Source organism: Pseudophryne corroboree, chromosome 7 (genome assembly GCF_028390025.1).
Source record: "Pseudophryne corroboree isolate aPseCor3 chromosome 7, aPseCor3.hap2, whole genome shotgun sequence".
NCBI classification, from domain to species: domain Eukaryota; kingdom Metazoa; phylum Chordata; class Amphibia; order Anura; family Myobatrachidae; genus Pseudophryne; species Pseudophryne corroboree.
Window position 1 is genome coordinate 148,589,693 of NC_086450.1, and position 25,080 is coordinate 148,614,772.

The 25,080-nt window shown below is 44.2% G+C and overlaps 1 protein-coding gene across 2 annotated transcripts in view; it reads left to right on the top strand.

The window, feature by feature from the left end:
- Positions 1-4,357: 4,357 nt before the first annotated feature.
- HNMT (histamine N-methyltransferase) overlaps positions 4,358-25,080 on the top strand; it is a 52,675-nt gene continuing 31,952 nt past the window's right edge. Inside the window, exon 1 of one of the 2 annotated variants that reach the window (XM_063933724.1) lies at positions 4,358-4,382. The gene's annotated coding sequence lies outside the window, so the exon portion shown is untranslated. Of the gene's footprint in view, positions 4,383-17,592; positions 17,704-25,080 lie in introns of those variants that run through there. The other variant, XM_063933723.1, reaches the window with a different exon arrangement.

Genomic DNA, 25,080 nt, shown 5'->3' on the forward strand with positions numbered 1-25,080 from the left:
ATCCCATAGTATTAATAACCTCAATAACCATAATTTCCACTCATTTCCAGTCTATTCTGAACACCTCACACCTCACAATATTATTTTTAGTCCTAAAATTTGCACCGAGGTCGCTGAATGACTAAGCTAAGCGACCCAAGTGGCCGACACAAACACCTGGCCCATCTAGGAGTGGCACTGCAGTGTCAGACAGGATGGCACTTCAAAAAATAGTCCCCAAACAGCACGTGATGCAAAGAAAAAAAGAGGTGCACCAAGGTCGCTGTGTGACTAAGCTAAGCGACCCAAGTGGCCGACACAAACACCTGGCCCATCTAGGAGTGGCACTGCAGTGTCAGACAGGATGGCAGATTTAAAAAATAGTCCCCAAACAGCACATGATGCAAAGAAAAAAATAGGAGCAATGAGGTAGCTGTGTGGCTAAGCTAAGCGACCCAAGTGGCCGACACAAACAACTGGCCCATCTAGGAGTGGCACTGCAGTGTCAGACAGGATGGCAGATTTAAAAAATAGTCCCAAAACAGCACATGATGCAAAGAAAAAAAGAGGTGCACCGAGGTCGCTGGATGGTTAAGCTAAGCGACCCAAGTGGCCCATCTAGGAGTGGCACTGCAGTGTCAGACAGGATGGCAGATTTAAAAAATAGTCCCCAAACAGCACATGATGCAAAGAAAAAAAGAGGTGCAATGAGGTAGCTGTGTGGCTAAGCTAAGCGACCCAAGTGGCCGACACAAACACCTGACCCATCTAGGAGTGGCACTGCAGTGTCAGACAGGATGGCAGATTTAAAAAATAGTCCCCAAACAGTACATGATGCAAAGAAAAAAAGAGGTGCACCAAGGTCACTGGATGGTTAAGCTAAGCGACCCAAGTGGCCGACACAAACAACTGGCCCATCTAGGAGTGGCACTGCAGTGTCAGACAGGATGGCAGATTTAAAAAATAGTCCCCAAACAGCACATGATGCAAAGATAAATTAAAGAAAAAAAGAGGTGCAAGATGGAATTGTCCTTGGGCCCTCACACCCACCCTTATGTTGTATAATAATTATAATTATATGCCAGTAATATATCAATAGCAATGGCCTACTGTACCGTACTGCTATATATTATATACTGGTGGTCAGCAAAATTATGCACTGTCCTCCTACTATTGCGCACAACAACTAAAATGCACCACAGGTATGGATGGATAGTATACTTGACGACACAGAGGTAGGTAGAGCAGTGGACTACTGTACCGTACTGCTATATATTATATACTGGTGGTCAGCAAAATTATGCACTGTCCTCCTACTACTGCGCACAACAACTAAAATGCACCACAGGTATGGATGGATAGTATACTTGATGACACAGAGGTAGGTAGAGCAGTGGACTACTGTACCGTACTGCTATATATTATATACTGGCGATCAGCAAAATTCTACACTGTCCTCCTACTATATAATACTGCGCACAACTAAAATGCACCACAGGTATGGATGGATAGTATACTTGACGACACAGAGGTAGGTAGAGCAGTGGACTACTGTACCATACTGCTATATATTATATACTGGTGGTAAGCAAAATTATGCACTGTCCTCCTACTACTGCGCACAACAACTAAAATGCACCACAGGTATGGATGGATAGTATACTTGATGATACAGAGGTAGGTAGAGCAGTGGACTACTGTATCGTACTGCTATATATTATATACTGGTGGTCAGCAAAATTATGCACTGTCCTCCTACTATTGTGCACAACAACTAAAATGCACCACAGGTATGGATGGATAGTATACTTGACGACACAGAGGTAGGTAGAGCAGTGGACTACTGTACCGTACTGCTATATATTATATACTGGTGGTCAGCAAAATTATGCACTGTCCTCCTACTACTGCGCACAACAACTAAAATGCACCACAGGTATGGATGGATAGTATACTTGACGACACAGAGGTAGGTAGAGCAGTGGACTACTGTACCATACTGCTATATTTTATATGCTGGTGGTCAGCAAAATTATGCACTGTCCTCCTACTACTGCGCACAACAATTAAAATGCACCACAGGTATGGATGGATAGTATACTTGACGACACAGAGGTAGGTAGAGCAGTGGACTACTGTACCATACTGCTATATATTATATACTGGTCGTCAGCATAATTATGCACTGTCCTCCTACTACTGCGCACAACAACTAAAATGCACCACAGTTATGGATGGATAGTATACTTGACGACACAGAGGTAGGTAGAGCAGTGGACTACTGTACCGTACTGCTATATATTATATACTGGTGGTCAGCAAAATTCTGCACTGTCCTCCTACTACTGCGCACAACAACTAAAATGCACCACAGGTATGGATGGATAGTATACTTGACGACACAGAGGTAGGTAGAGCAGTGGACTACTGTACCGTACTGCTATATATTATATACTGGTGGTCAGCAAAATTATGCACTGTCCTCCTACTACTGCACACAACAACTAAAATGCACCACAGGTATGGATGGATAGTATACTTGACGACACAGAGGTAGGTAGAGCAGTGGACTACTGTACCGTACTGATATAATACTGGTGGTCACTGGTCAGCAAAATTCTGCACTGTCCTTCTACTATATACTACAATGCAGCACAGATATGGAGTGTTTTTCAGGCAGAGAACGTATAATACTGGTGGTCACTGGTCAGCAAAACTCTGCACTGTCCTCCTACTATATAATACTGGTGGTACCCAGTCCCCACAATAAAGCACACTGAGCACAGATATTTGCAGCACACTGAGCACAGATATGGAGCATTTTTCAGGCAGAGAACGTAGATATTTTCAGCACACTGAGCACAGATATTTGCAAGCACACTGAGCACAGATATTTGCAGCACACTGAGCACAGATATTTGCAGCACACTGAACACAACTGAGAGAACGCTGCACACGTCCTCTCCCTATCATCTCCAATGCACGGGTGAAAATGGCAGCGACGCGTGGCTCCTTATATAGAATACGAATCTCGCGAAAATCCGACAGCGGGATGATGACGTTCGGGCGCGCTCGGGTTAACCGAGTCTGCCTCGGACCCGTGTAAAATGGGTGAAGTTCGGGGGGGTTCGGATTCCAAGGAACCGAACCCGCTCGTCTCTAGTGTATATGAAACATAAATGCATTCTGTGTTTAGAATTTAGGTCCCATCACCATGATATCTCATTATGGTATGCAATTATAATAAAATACGGAAAAATTCGATATCCAAAATACTTCTGGTCCCAAGCATTTTGGATAAGGGATACTCAACCTGTAGTAGGCTTGGTCCCTTGTATCTTAGTATATTTGTTACTTGAAACAAGCATATAATTATATCCCTTTTTAACTGACGCATTTTGCAATTGGTTTTGAGATGTAAAATGCTTCCAACGCTACATATTTCCCATTATGTGCTATCATGAGTTGTTTCATAGAAAGTGAACATTTGTAGTGTACTTGAATCCATCTGGAGACTGGTAACAGCTGCAGACTGAAGATCCTAAGCGCTCTGTTTCTCCAGGAATTTCTTTACCTCTGGCACAGATAATTAACTTCATACTCACTAATGAGAGGATTAGCTGCCTGTAAAATTGTGTTATGATATAAGCAAGGATGCAAGAAGATTGTTATTTTTACAGGAGCTAAACATACTGACTTATTATACACAAGTGAGCTTATATAAAACTCAAGAAATAATATCAGTATTAGTGACAGTATATCATCACTCCAGTATACATGGGCAAAACTTGTGCATTATAAAAGGTAACGTACTCTAGAGTAAAAGGTATTTGAAGTCATCTTGCAGTTCCATAATTTGCAGGGGAGCCAGCATGGGTAAGAATTGTATGCACCCAATGCCCAAATCCCACATTACTCAGGGAACAGAGCAGCCAGTATAAAAAGTTCAATTTATAACCTACAGTTATTTTTTCACAATGTTTCAGAGTATAAATAATTTTTGTATAAAAATTTTAAACAAAAAAGTCGTTTTGAAATAAGGTTTAAGAGTTTAATAAGTTGTTTTCAAAAATTGGAATAAGTAGTGATTTCTTACAGTATATATAGAAGTAAAAACACATCTTAAATTAGTTTTGTTCAACATTACACTCTACAAGATTTAATATGACTTTTTTCAAATAATTTTGCCAGCTATGAATTACTGACAATTTTTTTTTTTTTTCTGAATAGATTGTAGAACAGAATATGATGGTGCTATATAAGTAAACTAGTTACCAGTCCGTCAAAATGAAGGAATAACATAACAGTAATGTGTACGTCTGAACGAAGCAACACTTAAATTGCTCCATCCGGCTCCATCTACTGCTGCCAGCACTCAAAACACTTGAATTTCCTCCAAAGAGGTGAGGAGCCTTTTGTTATAGTCAGGGCTGCCAAGAGAAATCCTGGGCGCCGGTACAAAAACTACCTCCCACCCCCCATGAGGGGGTGTGACCACAGCATGCTTTTCAGGAGCCTCCAGGCCAATCTGGGAGGGTACGCAAGTATGCCACTTACAGATGTGTCCACATAAAACCAGGAGAAATGCAGACTTGAAATCAGCCAGCTAAAGAACCTGTGTAATTCATTAGTGCCCCGGTTTAAAGTGGTATTATGGTAAGCCTATTACATCAGTGATGTGCAGTGAGGTGAGGCAGAGCCTTTCCTGTCATACTAACGTATAAGCCACAGTTTTTACCATATGAAAAATACAAAGAATATATTAGAAATATCATCTTTGCATTATTCTAATTTTATAGTCAAAATTGGAAAATCAGGGAATGCTAAAGTAAGAAGGGAAAGGATACCAATGAATACCAATGAATAGACAAATAGATAAGGGTATTACTAACCTAAAGTGTATGCTTGCAAACGCATAAAGCCTTTCAGGCCAAATGGGGGAATTAGAAATGCTTGTAATGAAGGAACAATACGATATTATAGGTATCACAGAGACATGGGGGGATGATTCTCTCGATTGGGTAGCAGGGCGGCATTAGGGGGCGTGGGTTCATACAGGGGGCGTGGTCAGTTACGCCCCCTGTACTGTTGTAGGATGTGCGTTGCGCGATGACGTCATCGCACACCGCACAGCAAAGGTCCTCTCCACGAAGGTAAACTAGACGCTAAGCGTCTAGTTCCCTTCGTGGAGAGGACCTTTGCTGTGCGGTGTGCGATGACGTCAACGCGCACCGCATATCATTACAGTGAAGGTCCTCTCCAGGAAGGGAAATTAGACGCGTAGCGTCTAGTTTCCCCGCACAGCGGGCAGCCCACGAAGGGAAACTAGACGCGTAGCGTCTAGTTTCCCTTCACAACGGACAGCGGGTCGCGGCAGCGGGGGCACCACAGCAGTAGCGGATCTTGCCATGGTGCGGCGCCCTCCGGAAGGCGGCGCCAGGGCAAAAGTCTTGCTTGCCCGTGGCAAGATCCGCTACTGTTGGGTAGCTAACTTGGAGGCTACTTCTGAAAAAGCATTTCAGGGAGATTGTGAAATTAACACCTATAAGCGCGGACGTGTACTGCTGCATCGGAGAGGCGCGTCATGAAAATGACTTACATCAAAACGTAAATGAGCCCGAAAGTTAGTATACTGTATACTCATGTACTGTAAGTAGCCATGAGAAGCCTTATTTAAAATGAATGTAGCCATAGAGATCATTGTGCCTTATAACGAATACAGGGAAATGGCGCTGATGATCCCATTTTAATGTATATATCTAATTTATCTTTTCCCCAAGAATGTAACAGCTATATAATGGGGATAAGGTAAAATCAGGGAGATTGATGGTCTATTCAGGGAGTCAGGGAGATTGCTGCTATTTCAGGGAGTCTCCTGCAGAATGAGGGAGAGTAGGCAACTCTGCTTGGAGGGTTATACTCTTTTCAGGAGAGACAGGGCTATTAAAACCACTTAACTGACAATTTTTACATTCAAAACTGTTAATAACATTGTTTTTTAAAATTTATTTTATTTAATAAAGTTTAAAAAGTATTTTCTCTTACGTCCTAGAGGATGCTGGGGACTCCGTAAGGACCATGGGGATAGATGGGCTCCGCAGGAGACATGGGCACTAAGAAAGAACTTTAGGTATGGGTGTGCACTGGCTCCTCCCTCTATGCCCCTCCTCCAGACCTCAGTTTATTACTGTGCCCAGGGGAGACTGGGTGCATTACAGGGAGCTCTCCTGAGTTTCCTGAAAAGAAAGTATTTTGTTAGGTTTTTTATTTTCAGGGAGCCTGCTGGCAACAGACTCCCTGCAGCGAGGGACTGAGGAGATAGAAACAGACCTACTTTAATGTCAGGCTCTGTTTCTTAGGCTACTGGACACCATTAGCTCCAGAGGGAACGGAACACAGGTCTCACCCCGCAGTTCGTCTCAGAGCCGCGCCGCCGTCCTCCTCGCAGAGCCGGAAGATAGAAGCCGGGTGAGTATGTGAAGAAAGAAGACTTCAGAGGTGGCAGAAGACTTCAGATCTTCACTGAGGTAACGCACAGCGGTAATGCTGAGCGCCATTGCTCCCACACAGCACACACACACGGCAGTCACTGTAAGGGTGCAGGGCGCAGGGGGGGGCGCCCTGGGCAGCAATAAGGACCTCCAAATCTGGCAATAAGCATATATACAGGCTGGGCACTGTATATAAAAGAGATACCCCGCCAGTTTTTGAATTTTTCATCGGGACCGAAGCCCGCCGCTGAGGGGGCGGAGCTTGTTCCTCAGCACTCACCAGCGCCATTTTCTCCACAGCACACCGCTGAGAGGAAGCTCCCCGGACTCTCCCCTGCTTACCACGGTGAAAGAGGGTTTTAAAAAAAAGGGGGGGCACATAATTTGGCGCAAATAGATAATTACAGCGCTACCTGGGTAAACATATAGTGTGTTTTTTCCTGGGTCATTAGCGCTGGGTGTGTGCTGGCATACTCTCTCACTGTCTCTCCAAAGGGCCTTGTGGGGGAACTGTCTTCAGATAAGAGGTTTCCCTGAGTGTGTGGTGTGTCGGTACGCGTGTGTCGGCATGTCTGAGGTAGAAGGCTTTCCCAACGAGGAGGTGGAGCAAATGAATGTGGTGTCTCCGTCGGCAATACCGACACCTGACTGGGTGGATATGTGGAATGTTTTAAGTGCAAATGTGAATTTATTGCACAAAAGGTTGGACAAAGCTGAGTCCAGGAATTATGCAGAGAGTCAGGCCCTGCCTGCCCCTATATCGCAGGGACCCTCGGGGTCTCAAAAGCACCTGTGGCATACTGGAATGTTAGGAGACAAGAGATATTGGAAAGTTCCAAAAGCCATTTAATTCTTATAGGTGAGTGGGGGAGTTTTATGGCCCCAAAACCAGTTCTGGCAGACCCTGCAACATCTAGGGGGTTAGGACAGGAAGTGCAGGGGCATTTTAGCAAAAGGAACAAAGCACAGGACAGAGCAGTGGGAGCTGAGGTCTGAGGATGGAGGGCATAGGCTAGTGTCCAGGAGAAACGCAGTCCGGGGACTGTGGAACAAGCATGGTCCCCAGTCCCTGGCATGATGGAGAGAAGAGCAGCGTGTGGGTGTTGCTATGAAGAGAGGGAGAGCCCATATCTGCAGTGTAACAGGAGAGTCAGCAGCTTCAGTGAGAGATGGAGAGTGCAGTGTGAGAGCCACAGTATGCAGAGTAAAGTGGAAGGAACCAGGAACAAAGCCATCTTCAGGGATACCCAAGAAGCGGGACGGGAGGTGTGAGTCTGCGGGAGAGGACGAGCTGGGTGAGTGGTAGGAACCACGTTTGGCGGAAGGCCCCCTGTAACGTGTCCATGAGAGATCCCGTTTAGATAGAGCCCCTGGCGAATGGGGGAGAGCACACTGAAATTAATCTCAGTTTGCTGAAGCCGCACTACTGATTCCCAGAGACTGCGCTGGTATGTACTGTACTGTAATGCTGTCACATCATTGTCAATGCTGTTACTGCCAGTGAAGCAAATGAAAGGAGATGTAACCTGATGTAACCCATATGAATATTGTGCTGGAGAGAAGAAAAAGAAGTTAAATGTTATTGTCGTGATAACTCTGACTGAACTGTGAATAAACTGCTTGCCTATGTGATGAAACGGCCTGGCGTGCAATGCTTTTTAATATGACTGATGGACCTGCCGCTGCCCCGGCTATCACACGCCCACTATCCCAAATAGTAGACTCTAATACCGACACGGATTCTGACTCCAGTGTCGACTACGATGATGCAAAGTTACAGCCAAAATTGGCTAAAAGTATTCAATATATGATTATTGCAATAAAGGATGTTTTGCTTATCACAGAGGAACCCCCTGTCCCTGACACGAGGGTACACATGTATAAGGAAAAGAAACCTGAGGTAACCTTTACCCCTTCTCATGAGCTGAACGAGTTATTTGAAAAGGCGTGGGAATCTCCAGAGAAGAAACTGCAGATTCCCAAAAGGATTCTGAAAGGATTTGCCCTTATATTCTTAACCCTCGATGTGATGGCCTCTTAGACGTCTGGAGTATGAACTTTTAGCCACAAGGTACATGCACAACACAAGCAGTAAAAATTCACACTGTTTATTGTTCGTTAAACATAAGTATATAAAAGAAAGGATTTAGGGCGTGTATATCCAAAGTCAATAACTAATTGGACAGAACACAAAAGGGGCTAACATAACATGATTGGCTAGGAACTGCCGCAGTGGAAGGATATGCATATATGGGTTTTCTACAAGTTTCTCAAAACATTTATCAAAGTCTGTAACAGGTTTCATCTGGTATAGAACTGTCCTTGAGAAGTCAGACACATACAAGCCTGGTATTGTATGAGGAGATAAAGGTATCCAGCACAGGGTAGCACGCATCTATGCAAACACATAACAGTTCATATAGCATGTTTTAACCTTTCATTAGGGAGGTAGAAATATTCACTTTTACACTGTAACTATTATAAGGAAATTGATCATATAAAAAGTAATATTTACAAAGCACAGAAGAGTTAACCCTTCAATCCCCTCTTAGAATCATGATTATTATATGACATGATTCTTGAGTGAGGCTCCTTTTAAATTTCTCCCTGTGGTGGTGTTAGATGTATAACAGGTATAGTTTCCAGGATATATGGTTATGGTGCTTCCTGGGTTGGGATTTTTTGACAATATGGGATATTCCCTTTTCCACATTTCGCACTGACTGTCATTTGTTTTGGTGTCATTGGAAAGGCTGAAAAAACAATTTTCCTGTTCTAGGGGTATATTAAGGGGCACTGTACCTAGGTGGGGCCTAGATTTGCCACAGACATAACAGTTGCTTTTATTGTGTTTGTTAGCACTATACTTCATCCATTCCAACCAAAAATTAATGTCAGAGAAACCAGTTTCAATAGCTAGGGTGTCTTCAAAGGTAGGGTTAGTAATAGCCACCATATCTTTAGAAGTGGCAATATGGGGCTTTAAAGGTTTGTTTTGGGGATATTTGCTATATCTATTTTTTGCAAATGATGGGCCATATTTCCAATCTGCTCCTGTATTCCACCCCACAGCTTCCCAGGAATTACAATTAGATCCATAATATCTAATGTCATAGTACCATTCGTCAGTAACACAAATATATACTGTCTCAGACATTCCTGATTTCCTCCTTTGTTGTATATAATATTTGTCATCAGCAATTTTGGGGAACATAAAATAGTCAAGGATATATGTGGCTACGTGTGTGTTAGAGGAATTATACCACAAGGTGGGGACCCCATTAGTGTGTGTGATGTCGACTTCACATATTGTGAGGTGAATGAGGGCCAGTAGGGCTATCGAGATAGTCCCCAGGATAGAGATAGGGGACAGGTTCCTCATCTTCTTCTGTTCTTCTTTCTTCGCTAGGTGGGAGGTCAGGGCTGTCTGCCCCGGTTCGTACCTCACTGGAATCACTTGCTTCCCTCTCTAGGTCTGGTCTAGGAACCTTTTTTACTCGGGATGCATGGATCCAGGTAGGACTTTCCTCTGTCAGGACTGCTGTTCGGGTAACTGCTACGACCTCTGTCTCTGGACCATAGGTGAAGTCTCCTGGGCTCTTGTTCCTGGGGAGCACCTTCACCACGACTCTGTCTCCGACTTTAAAGGGGTGTGTAGGTTCCTGTGGATTCAAAAGGGTTTTTACAAACAACCTCATGTTCAATTTCATTCAGTTTTGTTATCAGGGACCTGACATACTCTTCTCTGATGAGTTCTAGATCTCCTTCCTGTATTACTAGTGGTTTCTTAGCCCAGGGTGTAGGAAAAGGCCTGCCCATTAGTATTTCAAATGGGGAGTAACCTAGAGTCTTTTGTGGGGTATTCAAGATGCTGGTGTTTAGCTTTATTATGGTTGTTCCTGAGGCAAGTGATGCATCTGCTAACATACTGGTCCACAAGTGATTTGGCATTAGTAACATAAAAATCATTGGTTAGTAGGAGGAGTGTTGTGGCTTCACCACGGTGACCAACACCACGGCACTGGGCAACGAGCAAAGGGGCACTGGACTGGGGTACACAGGGTTTCCCCTCTTTGCAGATTAATCCTGATTTAGGATTTTTTCTGCAGAATTGGGTAAGTTCAGTCGGAGAGATCAGTATTAGTCGCAGCAGCTTGAAGTTGAGTGAGCAGATGGACGTTGTCAAGGGAGGGACATGCTCTAGTGAGTGCAATGAGTTCTGCAGCTTGCGCGGACTGATAAGGTATTGGTAGGGTTTCCAACACAGTATCAGGGAGGGTGACAATGGCATAGCCAGCCTGGTATGTATTGTCATTGGGCCCACTACAGGAGCCGTCAACAAAAACTATGTCTGCGCCTGGTATGGGAACGGGAGACATGTCAAGTCTGGGAGAAGTTTCAGCTTCAATGGAAGCAGCACAGTCATGTAGGTCGGGTGGTTCATCCTCGGGACCTTTCAAGCCTAAAAGGGCATTGAGAATGGGTGCAGGGCCAGAAGAACTAGCAGTGTACTTGATGGTAAGGGTAGGGTTACTCAAAAGGAGTACTTCATATCCACTAAGGCGTTGTGCTGACATGTGCTGTGTGTGTAAGCCTTTAAGTATTGCCAGGACATCATGTGTGGTGTGGAGTACTGTGATGTGGCCTAAAGTGAGGGTAGTGGCCATTTCTGCAACCATTGCACAGGCTGCCAAAGCCCTGAGGCAGGCAGGCATACCTTGCACAGACACTGGCATGACTTTGGGAAAAAAATGCCACGGGGCGCAACTTCCCTCCATGAAACTGTGTGAGCACCCCCGCCATGGTTTTACAATTGTCCCTTGCATATAGATGGAAAGGTAGTACATAATTGGGGAGGCCAAGTGCCGGACTTTTTATCAACATACATTTTAAACTTTCATATGCAGTTAACATTTCTTGTGACCATTGTACAGTTTTAGGTTTGTCCTTCAGTGTGGCTTGTCTCAAAATGTTATCATAATAAGAGCAATCAGAAATCCACTGTCTGCAGTAATTTACCATACCCAGGAAGGACAGTAGTTCCTTCTGGGTAGTTGGGGTGACCAGGCCCAATACAGACTGTATGCGTTGTGGACTGACTTTCCTCTCTCCCTGAGTGAGCACAAAACCTAAGTAATCAACATGCTTTTTACACCATTGCATTTTTATTTTGGACACCTTGTGTCCACATTCACAAAGCCAGTTTAGTAATGAAACACCATCCTCTCGGCAGGCCTCCTCAGTTTTACTACAGAGCAGCAGATCATCTGCATACTGTAGCAGGACTGAACCATGGTGAGGTTGCCAGGGCCCCAATGTGGCCTGGAGACAACAGGTGCGTCAATAATCTGCACCAGGTAAGTTGTTTACCCTCAAAAGAAAAGGCAAAAAGTAATTGTGTCTGTGAATCTACAGGTATGCTGAAAAAAGGCATTCTTCAAATCAATTACAGAGAAGAACGCAGCATCTGCAGGGATTGCAGAAATGAGTGAGTTTACATCTGGAACAATTGGTGCAATTGGGACAATTAACTGATTGATCGCTCTGAGATTCTGTACAAATCTTATACTGCCATCAGCTTTGGCAACAGGGTTCACAGGAGTACAGTATGGTGATACAATATGTCTGAGAATACCCTGTTGTAAGAATTGCTGTATCATGGGGCGGAGACCTTCTATCTTTTCTGGTGAGAGGGGATACTGCATAGGTCAGAACACAAAACACTGGTTGTTGCACCGCTGTCCACTAAAAAGGGAATTTTACTTCCATTTATAATAAGTGGCAGCAGAGGTGAATCTTTACTATGACGGGAGAGTTGAATAAAGGCTGGGATACCCTCCTCCGGGCCCCGTCAGTGCGCGGGGTCTTTGGAATCTTCCCTGACTGCGGGGCCGGCTCTGTCTGTCAAAGCGTCCGGAGCTCTGATAGGCATGAGTGGGTGGGGAAATGAGTAAGCTTTCTGAGTTAAGCAAAGGTAAGCCAGCGTCATCTGTCCAGCAGTCCTTAAACCTTTTCCAAAACGCAGTAACAGACTATGAAGGTTTCTGTTTACAAGCCACAGCGACAGGCAAAAAAAAAGCACAGGCAAAAAAGCCTTCCTTCATATGTGTATAGCTGCGTCCTTTGCAAGCTTTGCGCAAATAAGATATACAGCCATCGAGGGTAATAGTGGGCTTGGGACAGTGTTTCACTATTATCTAAACTCTGGGTTATTAGTGCTAGGGATAGAGCTAGTGGACGCACCCTCCAGCAGTGGAGCTGGAGGCAATCCCATTTAGTGTGAAAGGGTTACTGCTGCCAAGAGATTTGTGTCTCTGAGCGCAGGATACATTGGAATGCAAGGGGGGAGGCAGAGGGATACAGTTTCTCACTGCCTCGCTTCTGTGCTGTTGGAAACTGACATTTTTTCTTAAATCTCCATATAGAAAGGGTAATTACTGCCTTCCCGTAGGAATGGGTCCTGTCCTGCTTTCTCTATCCATCCCGCTAAATTATCCACCCATGGGTTAACTAAGTAATACTCTGAGGTAGAGTTGCGGGCGACATACATCTTGCATGTCTCACCAGGGAGGGGCGGGGGATATGTAGTTTTTTTTACTCTGACTAGAGCCCATTGTCAGACAGTAATATAAATCAACAGTACAACTTTAAAGGAAAATATCTAAAATATACAACACTCTACTTACTATACATGCATCAGCTTAACCAGTTAATTAGTCATTGACAATATCACAATATTATCTGTACAGTGAGAACATGAAATCTTTTGACGGGTACGATACTTACCATTCGTACAAGATGTCAGAAAAATACAGCGTTTTAGACAGGAAGCAAGAAAAGTGTTTGAGTAAAGATATCTGGCAGACGAAAACTTACCAGCCGTCTGGACCAAATATAAGAACTTATCTCACTACAAACATACAAAAATATATAGACGATCAAATCGAGGTATTCTCTACGTTACGTATAGACCCCAGGTCTATTTTTAAGTATCCCAGATACTGACGTCTTTGGAGAATTGCGCTTGGACCCCGGGTCCTTTCTCAGACGTATCTTTAAGTCCCAGACATTAAAGATTCTATGGTATCCCTGATACCTGTTTTATGCTTTTACATAAAACTTCGTAATATTAAGTCCCGGACTTAAATATTACCTTGTCACGTGTTCCCGGAACACTGACACGGATTCAGCTTCAGTGTATGACCGCAATCCTGTATGGCAAAGACAGACAATAAATTCTCTATCTTACCATTCAGGGACGATCACTGAATCGCGGACGTAGCCCCCAGCTGAAAGGATTTGCCCTTATATTCTTAACCCTCGATGTGATGGCCTCTTAGACGTCTGGAGTATGAACTTTTAGCCACAAGGTACATGCACAACACAAGCAGTAAAAATTCACACTGTTTATTGTTCGTTAAACATAAGTATATAAAAGAAAGGATTTAGGGCGTGTATATCCAAAGTCAATAACTAATTGGACAGAACACAAAAGGGGCTAACATAACATGATTGGCTAGGAACTGCCGCAGTGGAAGGATATGCATATATGGGTTTTCTACAAGTTTCTCAAAACATTTATCAAAGTCTGTAACAGGTTTCATCTGGTATAGAACTGTCCTTGAGAAGTCAGACACATACAAGCCTGGTATTGTATGAGGAGATAAAGGTATCCAGCACAGGGTAGCACGCATCTATGCAAACACATAACAGTTCATATAGCATGTTTTAACCTTTCATTAGGGAGGTAGAAATATTCACTTTTACACTGTAACTATTATAAGGAAATTGATCATATAAAAAGTAATATTTACAAAGCACAGAAGAGTTAACCCTTCAGATTCTTATGGCGTATCCTTTCCCGGCTAAGGACAGGATACGGTGGGAATCCTCCCCAAGGGTGCACAAAGCGTTGACACGCTTATCCAAAAAGGTAGCACTGCCATCCCAAGATACGGCTACCCTCAGGGATCCTGCTGATCGCAAGCAGGAGGCTACCTTAAAGTCCATTTACACACACTCTGGTACCTTACTCAGACCGGCGATAGCGTCGGCTTGGGTTTGTAGCGCTGTAGCAGCTTGGACAGATACCTTATCGGCGGAATTGGATACCCTGGATAAGGATACCATTTTATTGACCTGTGGAGACCAGGTCCGAGAGACCCTCCCCAAACAATTCCTCACCCTTGTAAGGTAAAACCTCCATGTGCCTTTTTGAGTCGGCATCACCTGTCCATTGCCGAGTCCACAGGACCCTTCTGGCAGAAATCGACATAGCATTTATTCTAGAACCCAGTAGACTAATGTCTCTTTGAGCATCTCTCATATATAGGACAGCGTCTTTTATATGCCCCAGGGTCAATAATATAGTATCCTTGTCTAAGGTATCAAGTTCCTCAGACAGGGTGTCCGTCCATGCTGCTACAGCACTACACACCCAGGCAACGCGATAGCCGGCCTCAGTAAGGTACCTGAATGTGTATAAATGGACTTCAGAGTACCCTCCTGCTTTCTATCCGCAGCATCTTTGAGGGTAGCCGTATCCTGTGACGGCAGGGCTACCTTCTTGAATAAGCGTGTTAAAGCTTTGTCCACCCTAGGGGAGGATTCCCAGCGTAACCTGTCCGTTGGCGGGAAAGGATACGCCATAAGAATCCGTTTGGAAATCTGCAGTTATTTTATCTGGAGATTCCCAAGCCTTTTCACATAACTCATTTAGCTCGTGTGAAGGCGGAAAGGTCACCACCTGCCTCTTTTCCCCATACATATGAACCCTCTTGTCAGGGACTGGTGTTTCCTCTGTGATGTGCAACACATCCTTAATTGCTATAATCATATAACGGATGGATTTAGCCAATTTTGGCTGTAACTTTGCATCATCGTAATCGACACTGGAATCAGAATCCATGTCGGTATCTGTGTCAACAATTTGGGATAGTGGGCGCTTCTGAGACCCTGACGGCCTCTGCGACATAGGAACAGGCACGGGCTGAGACCCTGACTGTCCTGAGGCTTCAGCTTTTTCCAACCTTTTATGCAAGGAATTAACACTATCATTTAAAACCTTCCACATATCCATCCAATCAGGTGTCGGCGCCGTCGGCGGAGACACCACATTCATTTGCGCCCGCTCTGCTTCCACATAGCCTTCCTCGTCAAACATGTCGACACAAACGTACCGACACACCACACACACAGTGAATGCCCTTTTTGAAGACAGTTCCCCCACAAGGCCCTTTGGAGAGACAGAGAGAGAGAGTATGCCAGCACACACCCCAGCGCTATAAACCCAGGAATAACACAGTAACTTAATGTTAACCCAGTAGCTGCTGTTATATTGATTTTTGCGCCTAATTATGTGCCCCCTCTCTATTTTTACCCTCTTCTACCGTGTATCTGCAGGGGAGAGCCTGGGGAGCTTCCTCTCAGCGGAGCTGTGGAGAAAAAATGGCGCTGGTGAGTGCTGAGGAAGAAGCCCTGCCCCCTCGACGGCGGGCTTCTGTCCCGCTTAAATATGTATTTTCTTGGCGGGGGCTCATACATATATACAGAGCCCAACTGTATATATGTTCACTTTTGCCAAAAGGAGGTCCAAATGCTGCCCAGGGCGCACCCCCTGCGCCCTGCACCCTTACAGTGACCGGAGTATGTGTGGTGTGTGGGAGCAATGGCGCACAGCTGCAGTGCTGTGCGTTACCTCAGTGAAGACCGGAGTCTTCTGCCGCCGATTTCAAAGTCTTCTTGCTTCTCTTACTCACCCGGCTTCTGTCTTCCGGCTCTGCGAGGGGGACGGCGGCGCGGCTCTGGGATCGGACGACGAGGGTGAGATCCTGTGTATGATCCCTCTGGAGCTAATGGTGTCCAGTAGCCTAAGAAGCAGGACCTACCTTCAGAGAGTAGGGTTGCTTCTCTCCCCTCTGTCCCACGATGCAGGGAGTCTGTTGCCAGCAGAGCTCCCTGAAAATAAAAAACCTAACAAAATACTTTCTCACAGCAAGCTCAGGAGAGCTCACTGAAAAGCACCCAGCTCGTCCGGGCACAGATTCAAACTGAGGTCTGGAGGAGGGACATAGAGGGAGGAGCCAGAGCACACCAGAATCTAAATTCTTTCTTAAAGTGCCCATGTCTCCTGCGGAGCCCGTCTATTCCCCATGGTCCTTACGGAGTCCCCAGCATCCACTAGGACGTTAGAGAAAGACAGTTGCAGCACAGTCCACAATTCAAACAGGGGAGACCAACTGCCAGTGAGTCCTGAACAGCAATGTCTGGCTGTGTTTGGGATGGCAGTTGATGTGGCTCCCCTATTTGAATTGTGGACTACTCTGCAACAGCCAATGGAGAGGAGATATTTATCTCCATCTCCAGAGAAAATAAATATCAAATTTTCCAGCTTTTATGAGATAATGATGTTTTAGTAAATATCCCCCTTAGTCACAGTGGGGGCATGGCCAGCATTCTGTGAGCTGCTGGCTATACCCCAGTCCCTCTGCCTCCCGGGAATAGATGCTGTGCGCATGCGCACAGTGTCTATTCATCGCTGCTCTGCACGTCTGCACTTAAGCAGAGCAGCGAGTGACAGGAGCCTCCCAACTGCCCCCCCCCCCACGGGACACGATGGCCCGCAGGAGGGATAGTCCCAAAAAAACTGGACTGTTCCGTGAAAATTGGGTCAGTTGGGAGGCACGGTCTATGGTAGGTGAGGCAGTGCAACCTCCCCTGCCAACCTTGTCCGCACATCGCTGATCAAATCTCACCAAATTTCATGCAGTATATACTGCTGCACCTTTGTATAATGCCTACATTGCTCATAAATTGTGTGTAAATCTGGCTCTGGTACTAGCCAGTGCCTTCTCAGCCATTTACATCACTGCTATACATACGTATGTTTACAGAACATGTACTGTATCAAGAACAGCATAGAATACCTTCAGACTGCACTGCAGTGAACTATGATAGTATACTGGAAGCATTGAAAAATCATTTTGATAAATAGGTATATCATTTTTCTGTAAGTAGCTGCAGTTCCTCTGTAGTACTGCAGTGCACACATTATAATATGCAGAAAAGCACATTGGGTAATTTATTTTAAATGTTCAAGCTGCAATCACTTCCTGCCCACATGAGTAGTACACAGGAATCTGGGGGGTGGGGAGAGAGAACTGTGTAACAATGTCTGTTGCCATTTACAGCTAGTACTGTATACAGCAGCTGACCAGCTGACCCCCTGACTGTGGTGAGTACAGACTTGCTGCTTCTAATATAAATATGGAGAGACTATATACAGCGTACAGGGAAGAGGTCTTGGAATTTAGCATACAACGTTTTTTTCTAAACTCTAACATTTAGCCACCTCCCCTCTCCCTGTTCATGCTTCTACCCTGCTAATCCGTCTTCAGTTAACTCTATCCTAGGCTTTAGGACTTCTATTGTCTATTAAAGGAACAGTTACTTAATCCCTATCTTTAACTGGAGCAGGGGGAAATGCACCGTACGATAGAACTGGGAAAATCAATGAGGAATGCAAGTGAATCTCAACATTGTAGCACATTCAGCAGTGCATGGGATTCTTAAGGAGTATATACAGTTTGCTCTAACAATGTATTATTATTTATTGCCAGCTTTCAAAGCACTTACTGTATTCTGCCTGTTCCTACACATTACTACACACTGGGGAGACAGATATTTTGTGATCTTAACCAATATTTATGGAGGAACAGCCTTAGTGATACCACTAGCTCCTAGCTTCAGCCCTGATGATGAGTAGCAATCCAATCATAGGCCCTCATTCCGAGTTGTTCGCTCGCTAGCTGCTTTTAGCAGCATTGCACACGCTAAGCCGCCGCCCTCTGGGAGTGAATCTTAGCTTAGCAGAATTGCGAACGAAAGATTCGCAGAATTGCGAATAGAAATGTCTAAGCAGTTTCTGAGTAGCTCCAGACTTACTCAGCCATTGCGATCAGTTCAGTCAGTTTCGTTCCTGGTTTGACGTCACAAACACACCCAGCGTTCGCCCAGACACTCCCCCGTTTCTTCAGACACTCCCGCGTTTTTCCCAGAAACGCCAGCGTTTTTTCACATACGCCCAGAAAATGGCCAGTTTCCGCCCAGAAACACCCACTTCCTGTCAATCACACTGCGATCTCCAGAACGAAGAAAAATCCTCATTATGCCGTGAGTAAAATACCTAACTTTTGTGTAAAATAACTAAGCGCATGCGCTCTGTGAACCTTGCGCATGCACAGTAAGCGACTAATCGCAATATAGCGAAAATCGCCAACGAGCGAACAACTCGGAATGACCACCATAGATAGGAGGCAGGCTGCCTGCAAAGATATTGGTACAACGCTGCATGGGCTGGTATCGGGATCCTGACTGTTGGGATGCCGGCTGTCAAAATACCAACTGCAGCTTCCGGTTGATTAAAATACCGACCTAGACTAATTAAAAAATCTTACCCTGATCCCTAACCCCCCTAACCCACCTTTTCCGCAGTCTAAACCTACCCTCCCTCCCCCTCAGCCTAACCCTAACCCCTCCTGGTGGTGCCTAACCCTAACTCCCCTCCCCCCCGTCTAAACCTAACCCTCCCTCCCCAGCAACCTAACCCTCCTCAGGGGTACCTATACCTAACCCCCTCTCCCACCAGTCTAATTCTAATCCTCCCTCCCCACAGCCCTAACTCTAACCCCCCTCCTGCAGCCTTACCCTAACCCTCCCCCTGCATCCTAAACCTAACCTCCCTCCCACGCGGCTTACATCTCTAGCAGCCAGTGCATCATCATTCGGGATCAAGTTGGTTGGGATCCTGGTGCTGGGATAGTAATAAATGGATCCCGGCGTCGGCATTCCAAGTAATGTCTGCATTCCGGCATCTGTATTTTGACTGACTTGATCCCCGCTGCGCATGCAAAGTTGGAGCATCTGTGGCCGATTTGCAGTCAACTTAGCATTAGGACCAAAGGGAGGAATTCATTTGTGGGTGCAGGGTGTGAATTGCCATTGGGTTGCCGTTTAAACACCACAACGGCAATTCACACCCTTCGCTTAAAAGTGCTCACTACCCTATGTGGGGTAAAGTGTGGCGGATATCATAGGAATTCGCCATGGAAAACATGTCGCCGGCAACTGAATTCCCTCAAAGACTGAAAACTCCACAAAATTTTCTTTTTTTTTCTTTTTTCAAAGTCAACTGGGCCTTTATGCAGTAGTCAATCTGGAATAGTACTGAGGTGTAATATTGCATTATTCTGTGTAGCGAACAAATAAAAACATTGGAGGTCATTCCGACCCGATCGCACGCTGCACTTCCTCGCAGCCGTGCGATTGGGTCGGGACTGCGCATGCGCGGCGACCGCATTGTGCAGGCGCGTCATTGCCCGTTGCCGGGCAGCGATGCTGCGAACGAAGAAAGCGGTCGCAGCGGCGACCGCAAGAAGATTGACAGGAGGAAGGCGGCAACTCACTGTTTTCGGGGAGTGGTGAGTCCAACGCAGGTGTGTCCACGCGTTTGGAGGGCGGATGTCTGACGTCAATTCCGGGACCTGCAACGCTGGATCGATCACACAGGGTAAATAACTCTTACCCTGGTCTTCTTTTACACAAAACTTTTATTGCATAGCAGGGCTGCACAAGTGTTCGTAGCCCTGCTATGCAGAAATGCACTCCCCCATAGGCGGCGTCTAGTTGATCGCACGGGCAGCAAAAAGTTGCTACGTCCGATCAACTCGGATTGACCACCTTTGTCTCTTCATTTAATGCAGTAATTCTCTAGTAATGTGTTGGGACAGTTTGTACGTGGCTGGAAATGTCAGAAGAATATAGGCGAAAAATATTAAAAGTAAGAATTGAACCATATGCAATGAGGATGACATGAAACATACAGTATATATATATATATATTAAGAATGACAAATTGATTTCTCACAAATATTTAAAATGCCCACTCTAATATATATTGCAGACGCCAGGCGCATCTTATTACCATATACGATAAAAGTGCGCTGTACATTCCAAAACACTGTATCCCATAAGAGAAAATAATACACCCACACATTATCTGAGTTCCAAAGCTCATTGATGTATATATTTGTTATTAAAAGGATATGGATTAAATATATATTACAAAGTACAGTATACCTATTGTTACATGATTACAACTCACACAGTAAGCAGTTAAAACATACAATTACATACAGTTTCAGTTACATACAGTTACATGCCAGCGATACAATACCATTATCCTTAAGTTATATAAATTCATCTTTCCATATCACTCTCTCTCTCTGTACAGTAATGCTGGGACTCCATCTTCCTCTGAGACCTTACAGCAACTCTGAGACCAAAACAGGAACTACCTTCCTGTGTGATCAGTGTGTTATCTAGTTTCTGGGGGAGGGATTCACGATGAGTCACCAGTCCCTTTGTATATGCTGAACAAAGGGCTGGCCTGAGTTTCCTGTCCACCACCTGTTTGGAATATCTATTGTTCTAATAAAAGTGATTTTAGCTTTTATACATTTAATCATAATTCCGTGTTGCAATGTCCTACAACTTAATAACAAGTATCAAATGAATCTACACATTAATCTGGTTGTTTTAACAGTAAACATGACAGGTCTGTCTGGTTCCGTTCAAATAATACACATACATGACACCACTCCATCATATACAATTCTAAATCATCATGATGTCTGGCGCTTGATATTATTATAATTATGTACTGTATGAAATAAGTGTCGAATCCATCTCTGTGGCATGTCCGTGTAATGCGTGTGTTACCATATATTGCTGTGCTCGCTGCGCGTATTTGCAAGTATAGCGACTCATATGTGTGTAGTTTGTATGTTCTTTTTATGTAATATATTTGACTTCGACAGTCCACCCTTTGGCAGCAAACAATGACTGCCATCAATTATTAACATAAGAAAAAAAAATATTTCATACAATAATCGGTGACCTAGACACAAGTATGTATTAATTTTGCAAATCAGACACTTGTCCATATTTGGGGAAGACAGGGAGGAGGATGAGACATCCTCTATATGCACTCGGCGGTCACGGGACCACTGGTTGGGTGTGGGACAACATTTAACCTATAGAGTATGCTGGGACAGTGCTTTGGCCTATAATGTCTGATTTGCGATGAACATTTCACACATACATGTACCTATGTCTTTGTACACTGATGTTTGGATTCGATTGAGGTTCTGCTGGGTAGATGAAGAAGACACAAACAAATCGTGACAGTGCAATATAAAATTTTCATGATCTACATATTCCTATTATTGTCTGTTTCCATTTCTGGAACGTATGCTAGGTCTGTTTAATTACTGAACAAGGGATATAAGTAGTATCCTTCCTAAATAACATAAATCTTCGGAGTTAGGGGAGAGCCACTCATAAACCTTTCTTCCACATATATTAATGAGCTCTTTATCTGCAATAGCCATTGTCTGATTGTTCCTGATTACCTCTGAACTCCATAACTACTAGACCTTTGATTTTTCTCTGATTTTAACAAACTGATCGGCTAATCCTGGGATCTACAAGGAAATCACTCCTTCCTACAGAACCAGTTCCAGTCCCACACTCGACTCCTCATAAAAAAAAAAAAAACCTTGCAAAAATAGAATATCCTGAAAGAAAATGTTTGTCAACGGGAAAGAGAGAAAAGAGAAATAGTACAAAACAACTCTTGTTCATAACAAATCAATTACAATGACTGGTCTTTCTGCAGTCCTTTAGTACGCTCAGGTAGTGTCCAACAGTGCCGCCTCTCAGTCTTCACTGAACAGAGTCTCTGGTGATACGAGGTTCTCTTTGCCTTGCTCTTTGGACACACAGTTCACTTGGAACACACAGTTCACTTTGCTCTCCACCTTGTTCTTTGAACACACAGTTCACTTGGAATACACAGTTCACTTTGAACACACAAACTCGATGAATGTGAGCAATAAACTACTTTGTCACAAGTTCTCTCCGGGTCAGCGACCTTCTTGCAGTGGGACGAGTGGACCCAAATCTCTCTTTCGGCGACCTTTAGTGCTGTCAACAAATCTTGGTATGGTCCTTCCCACCGGTCTATTAGGCAACCTGAACGTAAGAACAATCACACAGTCTCTTGGTTCACAATCAAGACAGTTAGCATTTGGCATACCAGCAATCAACAGTTTCAAGTTCTTTTGTCAAGTTCTCAAATGCTGGCTCATCTCAATAAAGTACAGTACTGTCACCTCATTGGTGTATTTCTGATCATTGTGCGGATCAATCATGACATGAGGTTGTCTTCCAAAAACAACCCAAAAAGACACAAATACCAAAACAAAAACAAATTTCGAAGAGGGTGATTCGTCGAGTGAAGATCTGAGAGTGGTTCCGAAGCTACATAATACTAGTGGCAGTATCTATGATCACAATAGTACAATTTCAAGCTTTGCTCCTACTTCTAGGGGTACCATTATCTACACACAAATTTCTGCGCAATTTTTCTTTGTGGTAAACACAGCAGCATCTGTGGCGGCAGGAAATGCCTCTACTCAGTTTGAGAAAACATCAGTGCACACCAATACATAACAATAATTCCTAAAGGGTGTTAACTGTACGAAGTCGATTTGTATTTCCTGAAAAGATCCGTCTGCAGGAGGGATATGGGATGGCTCTGTTGGTATTGCTCTACCAATATTCTTCCTCAAGCAAGTAAGACTTGCTCTCTTACCTGCATGAGAATAGAATCCTGGCGCACACCAGTAGGCTCTCATCAGCCTGCACCTACCCTCCTTGCCTAGATGAGTCAGACCGTGTGCCACCTCAGCTAGACTTGGAAGGTATGCTCTGGGGGCTACTGGCTTACCGTGTCCACTTGCCCACAGTCTTAAGGACTCCTGGCCATATCCCTTTGTCCTCCAGACTGCCTCTTCCTGCAGGGAACACAAATTTTTGTATCTTAATTTAACTATTGTGTGTTGGCAATGTAGAGTACCTTGAGCATAACTCAAAAAAAAAAAGAAAAAGAAAAAAGAAACATCTCTAGAGGAGAGAAGGAAGAAGAAAATGAAAAAGAAAATGTCAGGTTTGCCATTCACCAACAGACATATCAGTGTCTATACAAAATTTCCCTTCACCAGTATTCCCATTCTCCACCCTTTGTGCATGATAAGGCACACTGCAGTAATACTGGTGTCATCGTGCTGTTGAGATATACTGGGTTCAGGCAGAACTCTGAAGGACCTAGGCATGTGGAGTTTGAACTGTACTTGGGTACATGTATTGTACCACCGTGTGAACGCAAAAGATGAAGAGGAAAACTGTAGAGAAACAGAATAGAGGTTGGTGACAGATGAGTTTGTAGAGGTGGAGAAGATTTTATAAAAATTTGACAACTGGATTGGGCACTACGGGGAAGTGATTCTCTACTTGGTCTACTCCCCTTAAAAAAAAAAAAAATTCTGTGTGTCTTATCTCTACTGGGACTATCCCAGCCATCAATCCAGTGTACTGTCCATCCTATGTTCATAGGGAACCCGGTATCTGTGAGATAATTTCCTCTACCTGTGATGGACATGCATCTAGAACAGTACAATGCGACATTAGTCTTCAAGTTTTGTCAAAGGGTAATGTTGCATTTATTTTGTTCTTCCCATTAGCCGAATCTGTGTTTTCTATATGGCTTATGATTCCTTACTATATGTCCCTTGGTCCCGTCTATGTGTTTAATAATGTGGCTTGTGTTTTCTGTCTAGGGGATCTATATTGACTATGTGTCCTACTACTCCTACAATCTCTGGCAAAATGCCCTTCCTTCCTACAAGTGTAACATATTATTGACCATTAGGTATCTGGGGTTTGGACTGATGGGTCTTTCCTGTATGTGCCAGTATACTTACCATCCTCAACTTCTCCACCTGTTGTTCTCTGCACCTAGCACTATTCTTGTAATGTTCAATAGCACGCTATCTAAGATTAGCTACTGTGACCTTTCCAATTTTGCAAAGAAGTCTGCACCCTGACACTCAATGCCTTATTGAGCCCTTCCATTTGCACAGAGACAGCCACCTCCCATTTGCCGAATTAGTGTTTACCAGTGGTCTTATCCAGATGGAGAGTTTACTATTACTGCAAGAGACAAAAGCAAAAAAAAGTTTAACAAGCTACTAGGTCATGCGAAGTATTTCATTCAATCCTTCTCATCCCGTATTAAGGGTCTGTACATGGTCCAACAAACATTTCCAAGCTCATCTTTACTAGGGGCATTACTAGGAATGAATACTTCTTATATGGTAACTGAAAGAAATACCCTGGGGTTACCTTGTCTCTGCCCGCTTTCCTACTGGCAAATACTAAATGTGCAGACAGGTTGTTTTTTTTTCCATTTCTGACGTTACTTTCTTGATTTTTATTTTCTGGTTTTACTATATATGTACACGAATGATACCATACTTACCTGTTCCACTGGTCTCAGCCACTTCCCCCACAGGCTACTGCTCTTCTTTTACTGGTTGGATACTCCTCTGGGTGCATGAGAAATGGCTGAAAACGATCAGGTCACCTTCTCCTCCTAAATAAAACTTCAACATTCATTAGTACATATATAGGTTACAGTCATATTTTTCAT